Here is a 15,279-nt window from a genome sequence, read left to right as displayed (position 1 = left end):
GGATGCTCTAAAACAGACATCCACCCAATACCCCCATCACCAATAGTCTGTCAGAGCGCCACTTGCACTCTGAGTTCCCCGGAGCACACTAGCCCCAGGAGCACACCGGCTCCTCCAATCACCAGAGACACACTGGTCTCAGAGACACACCGGTCTCATGGAGCATCCCAGCTCCCTCAATCAACAGTCGGACCACTCACCTTCTGCTCGCAGAACCGACATCCACCGTCCTCCACCGCCGGCTGCTGGGACCAACACGGTCAGCTCCAATGTTCCGCCTTCTGGACTCCGGTGCAGGATCATGAACCAGGACCTCTCCCGATCAGCAGGGTGGGGCAGCGCTGCGAGAACCAAGCTCGGCATCAAAATGGGTACCCGGGCCCACCGTGCCGACCAGAGGGTCCCCGGCCTTCTGCTACCCACTTACGGGTGAGAAAGATCCTTATCACGGAGTCCCTATTCGGACGCCATCTGATAAGCGTGGCTCAAATCCACCTGAGCGACTTACCTCACTCATCTATCATTCTCATAGAATAAGCCGCCAGGCAGTGGAGAAGGATTAGAAATATATTTATTAGGATACAAAAGTTCATCTATAGATGGGCCCTGTCAGGTCTGCACTCCAGAGAATGCATCGAGAGGACTGACTCATCCTATCATGATAATACATTATAACATAACATGGCAGGGTAAAGACACGCCCAGCCTGGAAAATTACAGAACTAGCAAAATGGTGAACAATGAACTCATACATGAGGCATCTGCGCCTGCGAAGGCAACCCTGTTATCTCCCCTCAAGGACACAGAGCTGAAGCTTTGCTCTGCCAGGGCATGGAAACATTTTCTGCAAAACTAACTCAAGGCAAGAAATGCTGAAATAAGGATTTTCTGCTCATAAGGGAGGGGGGAAAAACTGTACCATGAGACATTGGAACTGCAGAGCAAATGTCAGCATCAGAAGTCTGTCTGCCATAGACAGGCTTCTCTCTCTTATAGGAAAGTATACAGAAATATCAATAATGGGAACCTAACAAAAGAAAAAGTAATGTACCACATCAGGTTTTCTAACTTAGAAGGCAATAATAAGACAAAAGCTTACACATTACAGAAACAATTCTATCCAACTGAAGCTTGCACATTACAAAAATAGCTCGGTGGGTTTCAGCACCTTTGAATTTTAAACTGTGACTGCATATTGGTTAGACACATCATGCTAACTCATAAACATAATATATACAGTGGGCGGGGCATCGAAAACTGAAACCTATCAAACTCAAAAGTTTGTTCTTCTACGGTAGTAAAAAAAAAGGGTATATTGTGATGGGTAGTAATAATGACATAATATTAAGTTTAAGAGAATAATTCAGTTTGTGCTGTGTGCCTCTAAATGACCATTATTAGAGTAGTTACAAGCATGACCCACCGCTTACATGCAGAGATTGAGATGTCAAAATGCTCTCTTGATCTATCTGGTGGACTCTATTTGAAGCAACACGATAGAGTGTGTCTTTGTTTTCCCTTGTGCTGTCTTTGTTTTCCCTGGTGATGCTAAGTCTGGCAGCCAGGTACGAGTGTCCAGCTGTGGTCCCTTTAAATTCACAGCTGCTCCCAGCCAGGACGTACCTTGGAGAAAAGGACTAATTGCAGGGACGAAGCTTAGTCAGTGAGATTTGGGGGATGTGAATCTCAAATTTCCCAACTGAAAAGCATTAGGCTGCAGGGTGAGATGTCCAAGGTTCTGGATGGACTGTTTCCATGAGGATCAGTAGTGATTTGCATTAGGTGGGTCTCTGTCTAGAGTAACACAGTGGGGGCAAAACAAGATAGGTTGGAATGCTGCACTGGGTGATAACCACTGGTGATACTATTTACAGGCATTAATCTCATCACTTTTTGGGTGTTTGATTGCCAGTAGTATGCCTGTCCCTGTGCTCTCCATGCCACTGGAGTCCAGCTATCCTGGCTGATGAGGGGTGAAACCCCGAAACCGGTCCTAAGATGCTTGTTTCCAGTCCAGGGAGGACCTGGCCTGGCAGTTTGGGCTGGACTTTTCCCATTGGGCGCAGGGTCAAGACTGATTTGCATATGCCTGGGTTCAAACTGGAATGGCAGGGGGAGCAAATAAAACGATGGAATTAGGCCCAGATTTTTGTACTGCGGTGAATGTATGACATTGTTCTATATTCTGTCCATCAATTGTTGTTTTTGTAAAGTTGAGACTGGCACAGCTCTCCAAACCTACTTCTGCCAATGTTTGAGAATTCCGAAAGTAGTACAGTTTGCACCCATTCAAATTGTACTTCTATAGATGCAGATCCACTACTTTTTTAGTAAACTAGTCACTGTAAATATTTAAGATCCCGATCCAAAATATTAACAAGTTAAAATCTCAAACCTCTTAGTGACATGAGAACGATGAGAAACACGGACACAGACATAGTAGACCCATCTCAGAGCCCCCAGACGCAACCCTCAAACCAAAAGTGCATTTGAGGGGTGTGTCATTCCAAACACCGCAGCGGAAGCTACATCCCTAATCATCCTGCCTGGTAGCGCTTCCTGGGAACTCATGGCTATGGACACGTACAACACAATGCATTGGAGTCCCTGCCGTGGGATCACTTATTTTGAATGTATTCTCACTGTATGCACTCTTCTTTGCCACCGCTACAAGAAGCCTTGATGGTAGAGTTGTAAAATCAGTGCATATGGGCAGGGCTCCATGTTTCTAGGTTTTGCCTTTTACAACATTTTATCAAGTGACTGACGGTCCCATGTATTAAGCCCGAGTCGCAAATAGAGGAGTGCGAGTAGTTTAATTAAAAGGGTGGGCCGAGCCAGAGCCGAGCCATGGGTCTGGCTTTGCTCCAAGAGTTCGTGCACGGACCGAGCCATGAAAACGTGTGGCATGTATATCGTGCAACAAACACTTTGTAAAACATATGATACAATCTCTTCAAAATTAAAAAAGGGTATTTCTTTGAAGTGTTCCATCTTAGTACATTAGATTATATCACTGTATAGGCAGACATTTATTCAAAGTGAAAGTTTTTACAAAAATTCAAAGCCCGCGCCCCTCCCCCCACCAACTACAATGCCATTAGTGAACTAAGAGGCAAGTCAGTAGTAATGTAAACCCTAAGCGTGACCTAGATTCTTATTATGTATGGAGCAACTTTAATTACAGTCTATTAAATCAAATATAAGAGATGCTTGTACAGCACACATCCTGAGCACAAGTATTTAAAAGCATGCTCCCTCATATGGAATGATAAAGAAATAAAAAGGATCACATAATTTTGAGAGGCAGGAAAACCGGTATTAATTCCAGGTTATCGGGTTTCACATTTTGAAATTCAGCCACCAGGTGGGCATCTCTCTCCAGTTTGCATTAAAGGTTGCTGTTTGTCTTTTTTTCTTGGCGCCGGAAGAGAAAAGCCAACACACTGACTTAGGGCCCCCAGACCGAATTACCAAGCAGAGAATTTGAGGGAGGTGAAGCTATTGACTAACTTATTGCCCTTCATGGAAGGCATTTGGAGCCGAGTGATAGTGGGCAAAACTTTTAATGGATGCGAGTCAGTGCTTAATTGCAGCCTGTGGTTGCAGATAGGGCTGAACCACCACTTATTTTTGGGGGCTGGCATTTCCTTTTCCTCATCAGACCTTGGTCCATAACAAGAAAAAGAACAAGCATTTACAATGCATAGGTCTCGCAATGACATTATTTTGAGCTATTGGCATTGCAAATGTCATTTTTTCCCCTTCATAAAGCATTAATTATATGGTATAATGCAAAATGGCTAACTTTGTTGTAATTGCGAAATCTATTGCATTGCATTTGTAATAGTGTGAGTTTGTAAATGGTACTGGCTTTTATTAATGTTTTTTTATTTTTTATCACATTAATCTAATGCATTAAAAATGTTAATACCTACTCATTTTGGAATAAGGACTCTAAGTGGATATTACATATAACCATGTATTGTTGCTATGATTGCAGTTACAGGTGTGAGATCACTATCACAGCAGATATAGATGTGATATTACTATCACTGCATATATAGGTGTGAGATCAGTTTTCCTGCAGATATAGGTGTGTGATCATTATTAGTTTAGATAGGTGTGAGATTACTATCACTGTAGATGCAGGTGTGAGATCACCATTATTGCAGATATAGGTGTGAGATTACTGTCACTGCAGCTATAGGTGTGATGTTACCATTACTTTTGATATAGGTGTGAAATTATTATCACTGCAGATATATCCGTGGGTAGATATATCTGTGAAGCACGGCGCGTGTTGAAGACGAGGCCATTGCGCTGGCTTAAGCGTAGCCAACGAGATTACACATCCAGGCAGCTAGCTGCATGTAAATGTAAATGTCAAGGTATTTGTAGAGTGCACTGTCACCAAGCGGTTTCCTGGCGCTATTACTCATACCGCTGTGGAACCCTTCCTGGCTTTCCCTGTGAAGTGTCAACTCCTGGGCACCCCCAGGGTGAAGCCAGGCATCCTAGCGCTGTTGGGGCCGGTGTGGAGGTTAAGCAAGCTATTGCCCAGAGTTGCAGCGTGGGGCCCATGATTAGAATAGGCACCGAGGCGAGAATTGTCAGGTCCGAGGAAATTGAGCCCAAGACCCGCCGAGGCGGGAATTGAACCCTGGTCCCGGGCCAGAACTCTGCATCAGGGTCTGCCGCTCTAACCATTGAGCCACACTCCTCCTCCTCCACCATGTCTTGGCTTGAACGAAGTATTGGCCACCCTACCCCTTTCCCCCCAGCTAAGTACCCATGAGCTTGTGGTTCTTCTCAGAGGACCCCCAATGTGTTGGGATAAACATCGTTCAAGGAATGCACCGGAGGCTGAAAGAACAGACATCCCTGCACACCATACCGTGCTAAAACGCGAGACATCCATCCAAGGAGAGGGGTGGGGGGCCAGTAGCATGGCCTGGATTACCAGACCTACCAGCAGAATGCATTCCATGCTGCAAGAAACAAATCCCAGACCGCTCTGCAGACTACATCAAGTGCATGAAAAATACAAGCCACTGAGCCACACACCTCTGCAGAATGCATCGTGGGTGGAAACAAGCCACTGAGCCAGACGTCCGTGCAGAACGCATCATGAGTGGAAACCAGTTACTGAGCCAGACGTCCCTACAGAATGGATCATGAGTGGAAACCAGTTACTGAGCCAGACGTCCGTGCAGAACGCATCATGAGTGGAAACCAGTTACTGAGCCAGACGTCCGTGCAGAACGCATCATGAGTGGAAACCAGTTACTGAGCCAGACGTCCCTGCAGAAGGCATCCTGGGTAGAAACCATAAAAGACACTAAGCATGACATCCCTGCAGAATGCATCATTGGCGAAAATAAGCCCGGCAGCTCTGCAGAATGCATCATGGGTGGAAACGATTTAAGACACTGAGGCAGACACCCGTACAGCATGCATTATTTCAGGAGTGCAAATGACACAAGTCACTGAGGCAGACACCACTGCATGATGCATCATGAGTGGAAACAATACAAGCCACTGAAGAAAACACCCCAGCAGAAATCATTATGGGTGGAAACAAACAACTGAGCCAGATATCTCCGCATAACTTAACATGGGTGGGAACTATGCAAGACACTAAACCAGCCACCCCTGCAGAATGCATCATGGGTGTAAACAATACAATCCACTCCTCCATCCTTCATGGAACGCACTGGAGCCTGGAAGAACAGACAACCCTGCATACTATGCCACACTACAGCGCACAGTACAAGCCACTGCCGCAGCCACCCCTGCAGAGTATATCATGCAGGAAATAACCCAAGATACAGAATGACTGTCTGGCAGAATTAATCATGCAATAGACCCAGCGTCCCTGTAGACTGCATCATGCATGGAGCTTGAGGGGTTCCATCCGGGTCAAGTCAAGCCCCCCACTCAATACTACACAATAACAAGCATTAGAAATGCAATCGGGCTCGGATTTATTTGAGTTTGAGCTAATGGCATTGTAAATGCCAATGTCTTTTTGCCATGTGTTATGGAGTGTGTGCATGTGGTGTGTAGTGGAAGTATCTTGGTTGAATTGTAATTTTACCAATGGTGGCATGCTGTGCTTTATATGAATATGTTTAAAAGTAATGTGTACCATACTGCGATTGCTTGGTGGAAAAGTGCACTGCCGGCTGGAGGTGTGTGTGCCTGGTGGAAGGGTGCACTGACGGCTGGTGGGTGTGTGCTTGGTAAAAGCGTGCACAGATGGATGATGGTTGTTGGTGTTTGTGCATGGTGAAAGCATTCATTGACGGCTGGGGGTGTGTTGTTGTGTGTGTTGTTTTCTGTGTGCTGGTGAGTGTGTGGTGGTGAGTCTGTGGGGGTGAGCCTGGGGAGTGAGTGTGGTGGTGAGTGTGTTGTGTTGAGTGGTGACAAGTGTGTGGTGTTGAGAGACTGAGGTGTGTGGTTTGTGTGTGCGTTATGTGTGTGTGGTGTATGTGTGTGTGGTGTTTTCTGCACACTCACACACTGCCCCTACACATTCACACACTGCTCACCCGCACACTCCCAATGTCACCCTGCATAGCCACACACTGTTTACCCTGCACACTCATTCTGCACACTCACACAATGTGCACCCTGACACACTGTCTCTGCAGTCACTCTGCACTCACTGTCACTCTGCACTCACTGTCACTCTGCACTCACTGCCACTCTGCACTCACTGTCACTCTGCACTCTACAGTCACTCTGCACTCACTGTCACTCTGCACTCACTGTCACTCTGCACTCACTGTCACTCTGCACTCACTGCCACTCTGCACTCACTGTCACTCTGCACTCACTGTCACTCTGCACTCACTGTCACTCTGCACTCACTGTCACTCTGCACTCACTCTGCACTCACTGTCACTCTGCACTCACTCTGCACTCACTGTCACTCTGCACTCACTGTCACTCTGCACTCACGCTACAGTCACTCTGCACTCACTGTCACTCTGCACTCACTGTCACTCTGCACTCACTGTCACTCTGCACTCACTGTCACTCTGCACTCACTCTGCACTCACTCTGCACTCACTCTGCACTCACTCTGCACTCACTGTCAGTCTGCACTCACTCTACAGTCACTCTGCACTCACTGTCAGTCTGCACTCACTGTCAGTCTGCACTCACTGTCAGTCTGCACTCACTGTCAGTCTGCACTCACTGTCACTCTGCACTCACTGCCACTCTGCACTCACTGCCACTCTGCACTCACTGCCACTCTGCACTCACTGTCACTCTGCACTCACTGTCACTCTGCACTCACTCTGCACTCACTCTGCACTCACTCTACAGTCACTCTGCACTCACTGTCAGTCTGCACTCACTCTGCACTCACTCTACAGTCACTCTGCACTCACTGTCAGTCTGCACTCACTGTCACTCTGCACTCACTGTCACTCTGCACTCACTGTCACTCTGCACTCACTGCCACTCTGCACTCACTGCCACTCTGCACTCACTGCCACTCTGCACTCACTGCCACTCTGCACTCACTGCCACTCTGCACTCACTCTGCACTCACTCTGCACTCACTCTGCACTCACTCTGCACTCACTCTGCACTCACTGTCACTCTGCACTCACTGTCACTCTGCACTCAGTCTGCACTCACTGTCACTCTGCACTCAGTCTGCACTCGCTGTCACTCTGCACTCAGTCTGCACTCACTGCCACTCTGCACTCTCAAACTGCACTCTAAAAATGCACTCTCAATCTGCACTCTCAATCTGCACTCTCAATCTGCACTCTGCACTCTCAAACTGCACTCTCAAACTGCACTCTCAAACTGCAATCTGCACTCTGCACTCTGATTCTGCACTCTGATTCTGCACTCTCAAACCGCACTCTCAAACTGCACTCTCATACTGCACTCTCATACTGCACTCTCATACTGCACTCTCAAACTGCACTCTCAAACTGCACTCTCAATCTGCACTCTCAATCTGCACTCTCAACTCTCAAACTGCACTCTCAACTCTCAAACTGCACTCTCACACTGCACTCTCACACTGCACTCCCACACTGCACTCCCACACTGCACTATCAAACTGCACTCTCAAACTGCACTCTCAAACTGCACTCTCAATCTGCACTCTCAACTCTCAATCTCCACTCTGCACTCTCAAACTGCACTCTGCACTCTCAAACACCACTCTCAAACTGCACTCTCAAACTGCACTCTCAAACTGCACTCTCAACTCTCAAACTGCACTCTGCACTCTCAAACTGCACTCTGCACTCTCAAACACCACTCTCAAACTGCACTCTCAAACTGCACTCTCAAACTGCACTCTCAAACTGCACTCTCAAACTGCACTCTCAATCTGCACTCTCAATCTGCACTCTCAACTCTCAAACTGCACTCTCAACTCTCAAACTGCACTCTCACACTGCACTCTCACACTGCACTCCCACACTGCACTCCCACACTGCACTATCAAACTGCACTCTCACACTGCACTCTCAATCTGCACTCTCAAACTGCACTCTCAAACTGCACTCTCAACTCTCAATCTCCACTCTGCACTCTCAAACTGCACTCTGCACTCTCAAACACCACTCTCAAACTGCACTCTCAAACTGCACTCTCAAACTGCACTCTCAAACTGCACTCTCAAACTGCACTCTCAAACTGCACTCTCAACTCTCAAACTGCACTCTGCACTCTCAAACTGCACTCTGCACTCTCAAACACCACTCTCAAACTGCACTCTCAAACTGCACTCTCAACTCTCAAACTGCACTCACAACTCTCATGCTGCACTCTGTAACTGCACTCTCAACTCTGAAACTGCACTCTCAACTCTGAAACTGCACTCTCAACTCTCAAACTGCACTCTCAACTCTCAAACTGCACTCTCAACTCTCAAACTGCACTCTCAACTCTCAAACTGCACTCTCAACTCTCAAACTGCACTCTCAACTCTCAATGTGCACTCTCAACGTGCACTCTCAACTCTCAATCTGCAATCTGCACTCTCAATCTGCACTCTCAAACTGCACTCTCAATCTGCACTCTGCACTCTCAAACTGCACTCAAACTGCACTCTCAAACTGCTCTCAAACTGCACTCTCAAACTGCACTCTCAAACTGCACTCTCAAACTGCACTCTCAAACTGCACTCTGATTCTGCACTCTCAAACTGCACTCTGCACTCTCAATCTGCACTCTCAACTCTCAAACTGCACTCTCAAACTGCAGTCTCAACTCTCAAACTGCATTTACAAGTTGTGAAATGAATTCTTTGGCAGACTGTTCTAAAAACGACATAATCAAAGTATGTGTTCCGAGTTGCTAGACTTGGGGAGTTCTACAAACTTTCCTACCAATGTTCTTTACTTTATAAAAAATAAAAACAATAAAACTTAGCACACTTCCTCTTTTGCCATCGCGCAAACGCTGCAACTAGCAGGATACCTAGATTCCATTCGGGGTTTCTCCCAGAGCTCGGAAGAATAGAATTTAAGTCAAGAACGGAAATCTACTTCTGCTGCTCCGCCTTTCAGCACGACGGTCAATATACAGTCCCCAATGTTGATAGGGCGCGAGCATCTGTATCAGCCCCACGCAGCCCTCGTGACACGCTTTGCCAGGCGCGTCTTACAAGCGCAGCTGTGGGCAGTCAATTTTCTCGCAAACACCAATCCCATTAGGAAAAACAATACCAATAAAAACCCCAAACGAAGGTCCGTAACGGCAAGCAAACAGTTACCTCACCTTTCGTTGTGTCAACAACTGACGGGCTCCTTGAATCATTCCTTTAAAACTCTGCTTGCTGTCTGAAGGAAGTAACAAGGCGCATTATTCAGAGAGAACAAAACTGTTGGAAATTCGTGTGTGGAAAAAAGTTGACGCAGGCGGTATGGGAAAATACAAACAATACAGCAGCCTGTCAGACTATGCTGAAGTTCAACACCACTGCAGGACTCTACCCAGAAAGCAAACAGTTCTAAAAGGCGCTGCCTGCCAGCTTGCTATTCATTACCTCAGCTCCGAAAACAAAAGCTGCTGCAAAGAAACACATTATAAACTCGAGAGAACAATTCCATTCACACCGGCCACGGACCATTCCAGAAAAAAAATGAAACTGAGATTAAAAGAACAGCCCATGACAGAACGTCAGACTCTTGTTCTTGAACTAATGAAGCCCTTTCCCGGCCTGGCATGGAGCAGCTGCACGCTGAGCGCTGCTGAATGGTGAACGCGCCCGGCCATCTGGATTCACTTACGGAGGCACCCTGACAGCTCCTAATTATAATTAATGTACTTCTTTGCGCGCACACGAACGAAAAATGCCCAACATGGCGGACGAAAACTACATTTACCCTATCACTTCAAGGCTATTAAAACGACACCACAACGAAGACGAATCACTGGCCAGATGACATAACACACTAAGGAATGTGTAGAATTTGTCTCGCCAAAGCCCTAGGAGATACTTTTTTTTTTTCTTTAACATTAGGATCTCGAAACTCCTCCCACTTACGTGGGCGGAGGCCGAGCCCTAAAAATGACCTGACCCTTCTATGCCGAACAGATTACTTTCGACCTCATGTATGTCTGTAGTCACCGAAACTTTGCGTACTACACAGGCAATTGTTTGTATCCCAATATGCCACCATGGGTCCCTGTTCCCTTATTAGTTATGTTCCCCACATGTACTCATCCTGGCTACACAGGACCCATACTGTAAAATGAATCGTGCATATGAAACACAGCACATTTGCACCACAAGCATCAAAGGCAACCGAGCCAGACCTCCCTGCAGGACACACAGTGTGTGAAAAGCCCCACAGGGCACAGAACCCTTTGTGGTGTGCACTCTTCGCGACACTACAGGCCCGGCAGCAGCACACTGTATGCTCCAGAAGCAGGGCTTGAGCACAGTGTTTCCTGTAAGCAAGGCACTCCTGCAGGAAGCCCACCGCATGGCCGACCACCCTTCGGCGTCTCCCGTACATGCGTGCATGTAGCGCGACCTTTCCCTTGGAGGAGGCTGCTTCCACCCCCCTCTGAATCCGGAATAGCCCAGGCTACACTTACCCTGGTCACCAGCAAATGCCAGCACACTCACTGCCCCTGGAGCCAGATCCTGTTGCACTGGAGCCAGAAGAGTCCCGCTGTGTTGCGGCGGAGAGGGCGGGATCCCAAGGAGCCAGACAATGAAGGGGAGAGGCACCACAGGTCAGATGGGGGCATGCACAGGGTCACCCCGCTAGCTGATTGCCTCGGAGAAAAGTGCTGCTGCCACGAGCCAGGTCCGGACTTCCGTGGGCTGCGAGCAGGCTGTAGGTTTTCTAATGGGTCTATTGCACGCAGAGCACGGCCGAGGACCACCTCCTCCTCCTGCACTCAGCGCAGCGAGAGGCAGCTGCCCAGGGGAGGAGGGAGGGAGGTGCGCAGAGAGGGCCGTGCCAGGGAGGGAGGAAGAGGGGGGGACAGCCAGAGGACCATCCGCAGCCACGCACATCCTGCGCGAGCTTCTGAGCCTGCCGCTCGGGCGGCTTCAATCTATGGGAGGCTGTCTGTGGCTCTGAGTGTGGCGCGGGAGGGAAGGAAGGAGGAAATAAACAAGCTGTTGGAAACATAATCCGGCAGTACACGGGTCGAGAAGCAGGCGATCCAGTCCAGATGGGCCGGACAAAAAGGGGAAAGGGCAGCAACCATAAAGCCTCAGTTCCAATCGGAGGCCACAGTTTTACATAAACCATGATGCCAGCCAATTAAAATGAGGGGCGGGGCTTCAAGTCCCCTTCAGAATTTTCCTCATCCACATCATGTCTCGCAGAGTGAGCTGCCACTGCACGCAGCAATGCTAGGCGAGACCTAAAAACACAAAAGGAGGAAAGGAGTAGGAAGGAAAAGACTGAAAAACTGAGACAAAGGGAGAAAGCAGGAATGAAAAAGAACATGCGTGAGTGAAATAAGGGGGCTGGGAGTGTTTGATGGTGGAAGAAAGAGGCATGAGATGGAATCAAGATTACGCAGGTTCGGGTTTTGGCATTCCTGACATTCTTCAGCACAGGTTGCGGGCTTCTGATGAGAACATTGGGTACTGGCTTGTATTTCACAAACTAAGCAGTGGTGTAAATGGCACTGCACTTTCTGCTGTTGGCACACTGTACTGGGTCACTGTGCCAATTAATTGTGTGGCCTCGCCCTGATCAACCAGGCAAAGAATAGTGGATAACACTCTGCCCAGCATTTCACACTGCAAACCACTTGAAATTGTCTTCTCTAAACTATGGGAGGATAAATAAAAAAAATCTGGTTCACTGCAATCTATACAACTTGCAGGAGCCACCCATAAGGGCTACTTTTAATTACTAAGTAAGCTGTCTGCATGAAAGTGAAAAATTCGTATTGCCCTGTAGCTTGGTGCCCAACCTTGGCATATCATGCAACCTACTATAGTGTTGTGAACCCCCATAAATGTGGGGTGCACCCAGATAGATTTCTTTGGCCCCGACCTGCAGTTGCTTACCCTCCCTCCTCCCCCCTCCCCCCCAACTTGGACAAAATGAAAACAGGCATGTCTCTCTCACTCTCCCCTATAATGACTTAGGCTTATCTACATTTAGAGTATTATTGTGGGCAAGAAAACCCGGCCAGAGAACCTCTTATCAGGGATTTTGTGTAGTTGTGGGGGCCCTCACCTCGATCGATGAAAGTAGTAGACACACACAGCAATTGGTGTTTACAGTGATTAGATGTTTATTATGTACAATCAGCACACACATCTTGTGTATACTAATGATAAGAGCTATTATTATTATTTCAGCAGCCATCCTGTAAAACAAAATAAATATTAGAAAAACCCAAAGCCTTTTATACACAGATTCCTATTGTTTATAGTAATTAGTCGGAACCCTACCATATCATTATACCTATATCCTTGCCAGCCTCTCATTAATGGTTTTTATCTGAGTAGGTATCACCATCTCATTCTATGGTTATGCTAAACCATGTATTATCCCCATATACCTCTAAGAAGCTTTGCAGTTGAATTGCAGCTCTCCACCATTTTCCCCAAGCAACCAATCTTCGTGTCTGCTCCTGCCTAATTCTTGGGCCACTTTATACTTTCTTCATCAATGATTCTGTAAGGAGAGAGGGGAGTAGAGTTGTGTGTGCAGCCTCCTGCATCTATCTATCCTGCTTTATGAACAATGTCTACTAGAGACCAATCCGAAATGCAGGCAACTGCATGAAAACATGCTTTCTTACACAGTAGCTGTGTGCTCAGCTGGTCAATCTTTCTTGGCCGTACAATCTTGCATTATCGCGTAGTGCCGATAATTTTCTGAACAGCAGAATGGAAGATTTTCTTTTTCTTCATTTTCAGTATTTTGGTAGCAAAACTAGTGTCAGCCTGTTTATGAAATAATATGGTAATCTTGCACACTCTGTTAGCTATTATCACATTCCAAATATGTGTTTCCTAGACCCTAATCCTTCCACATATATACTTTAAAGTTTTAGTGCGGTCGTGTTTAATGTACAAGCAGGCTTCGTTTCTATGTAACAGTTGTTTGTATGGGAAAGTCTTGCCAGTTGTTACATTTTCGAATTCAGTAAGGGCTGTTATGTTAGGTTTGGCTGCAAAATTGGTTCTAAATGAAGAGCTGTAGTGTGCAATTGACAAATCACAGGGTATCACCAGTGGATAACAAGCTACAAACCTATCAGCGGGAGAATCACATTCCTCCTCCCAGACATCCAGGGGGTGAGCTAAATGCGATTTCACCTTACTTGTTTTTGCTAGAGGTTTATTTGATGTAAAATAGAGAGAATGGCAGCTCTTTAGTCAACTGGCTTTTTTGTTATGAATGGCTGAACTGATGCAACAAGGTCACAGATACAAATGGACAGACCATTCACTCGCACTCATTTAAAATGAGTCTCCCACCCGCAAAATTAAATCCAGTCTCGCTCCTGTGCAATCTTAATAGCTCACTGAAATGTAATCTTCACACAGTTCACCTCGTTTACTCTTAAAACATAAAGAGACAGATGTACGACTGGTTTTAGCGGTCACAAACGGAAAATTAGGCCATTTGTGAATGCTAAAGAGCCTTTCGCAATGTACTAAACCTATTTTGTGAGTCGGTAACCTATTAACAACATGCAAAATAGGGTTTGCGAGTCGGTATTAGGAAGGGCGTTTTGATAAGCGTGGCTCAAATCCACCCGAGTGACTTACCGCACTCACCTATAGTTACCCAATAATAAGTCAGCCGGACAGTGGAGAAGAATGGACAAGGTAATTTTATTAGGCCACAAACTCCCATATGAGAGGGCCCTGTCCGACCTCACCCATAAGAGTGCGCCGAGAGGACTGACCCATCCCAACACAGTAATACATTATATCAGGATACAGTGGAGTAAAACACGCCCAGTGTGGAAAAATACTGGACCCCTGGAAGAGCGAACAATGGCCTCACACAAGAGGCATCTGCACCTGCGATGGTAACATTTCTTATCTCGGCCCAAGGCCACGGAGCCAGGCCTCAGCGTCTCCAGCCCATGAGAACACCAGTGATAATGAATTTGTTATAGTTTCGATCAAAGTTAGCTGAGAAGGGAAAACTACTGCGTTAGCATTTCTTTCTCTATTCCTACGGGAGGGGTGAGTGAGTGCGACTCGCACGCAGAGAAAAACACTTCCAAAATGGTGGCACACAAGCTAAGCTAAGAAAACATGATAGTGTAACATGCACAAATGAATATTAGATGAAGAATATGAGCAAGAATGCATAAATGAATATACCGTTGGTTAGACACATCCTGCTAACTCATAAATGTAAATGCAATGGGCGGGGCATCGGGAAATGAAACCTATCAGACCCTCCTTTTAGCAGGATTGTGGCTAATATAAGCGCTGCCTTTATTAACCAAAAGAAGGGTCCTCACAGCAAATACTAGGGGCAGGGAATCAGTTACTCAAAAATATCATCATCAATGAGCATTAACCAACGAATATCATGAAGTTCTACATCATTAGATACGGGATATTGTCGTGTTGGTCGTTTAGAAACTCGTATATTGCTGACACACATGGAACAACAAGGGGGAACGCAATAAACACAGAGGCAGCAAGTCAGTAGTACACCAACAATCCCTACAATCCCCATCAAAATCTTCCAACCCCAGGAGGAGAAGACACTCCACAACCATGTCTTTAAGGACCAAGTACCTGTATCCTGATGAAGATCAGCTGCCAACCTATGAAGC

The sequence above is a fragment of the Lissotriton helveticus genome, chromosome 10 (assembly GCF_964261635.1).
Source record: "Lissotriton helveticus chromosome 10, aLisHel1.1, whole genome shotgun sequence".
NCBI lineage: Eukaryota > Metazoa > Chordata > Amphibia > Caudata > Salamandridae > Lissotriton > Lissotriton helveticus.
This window is presented reverse-complemented; position numbering follows the sequence as displayed.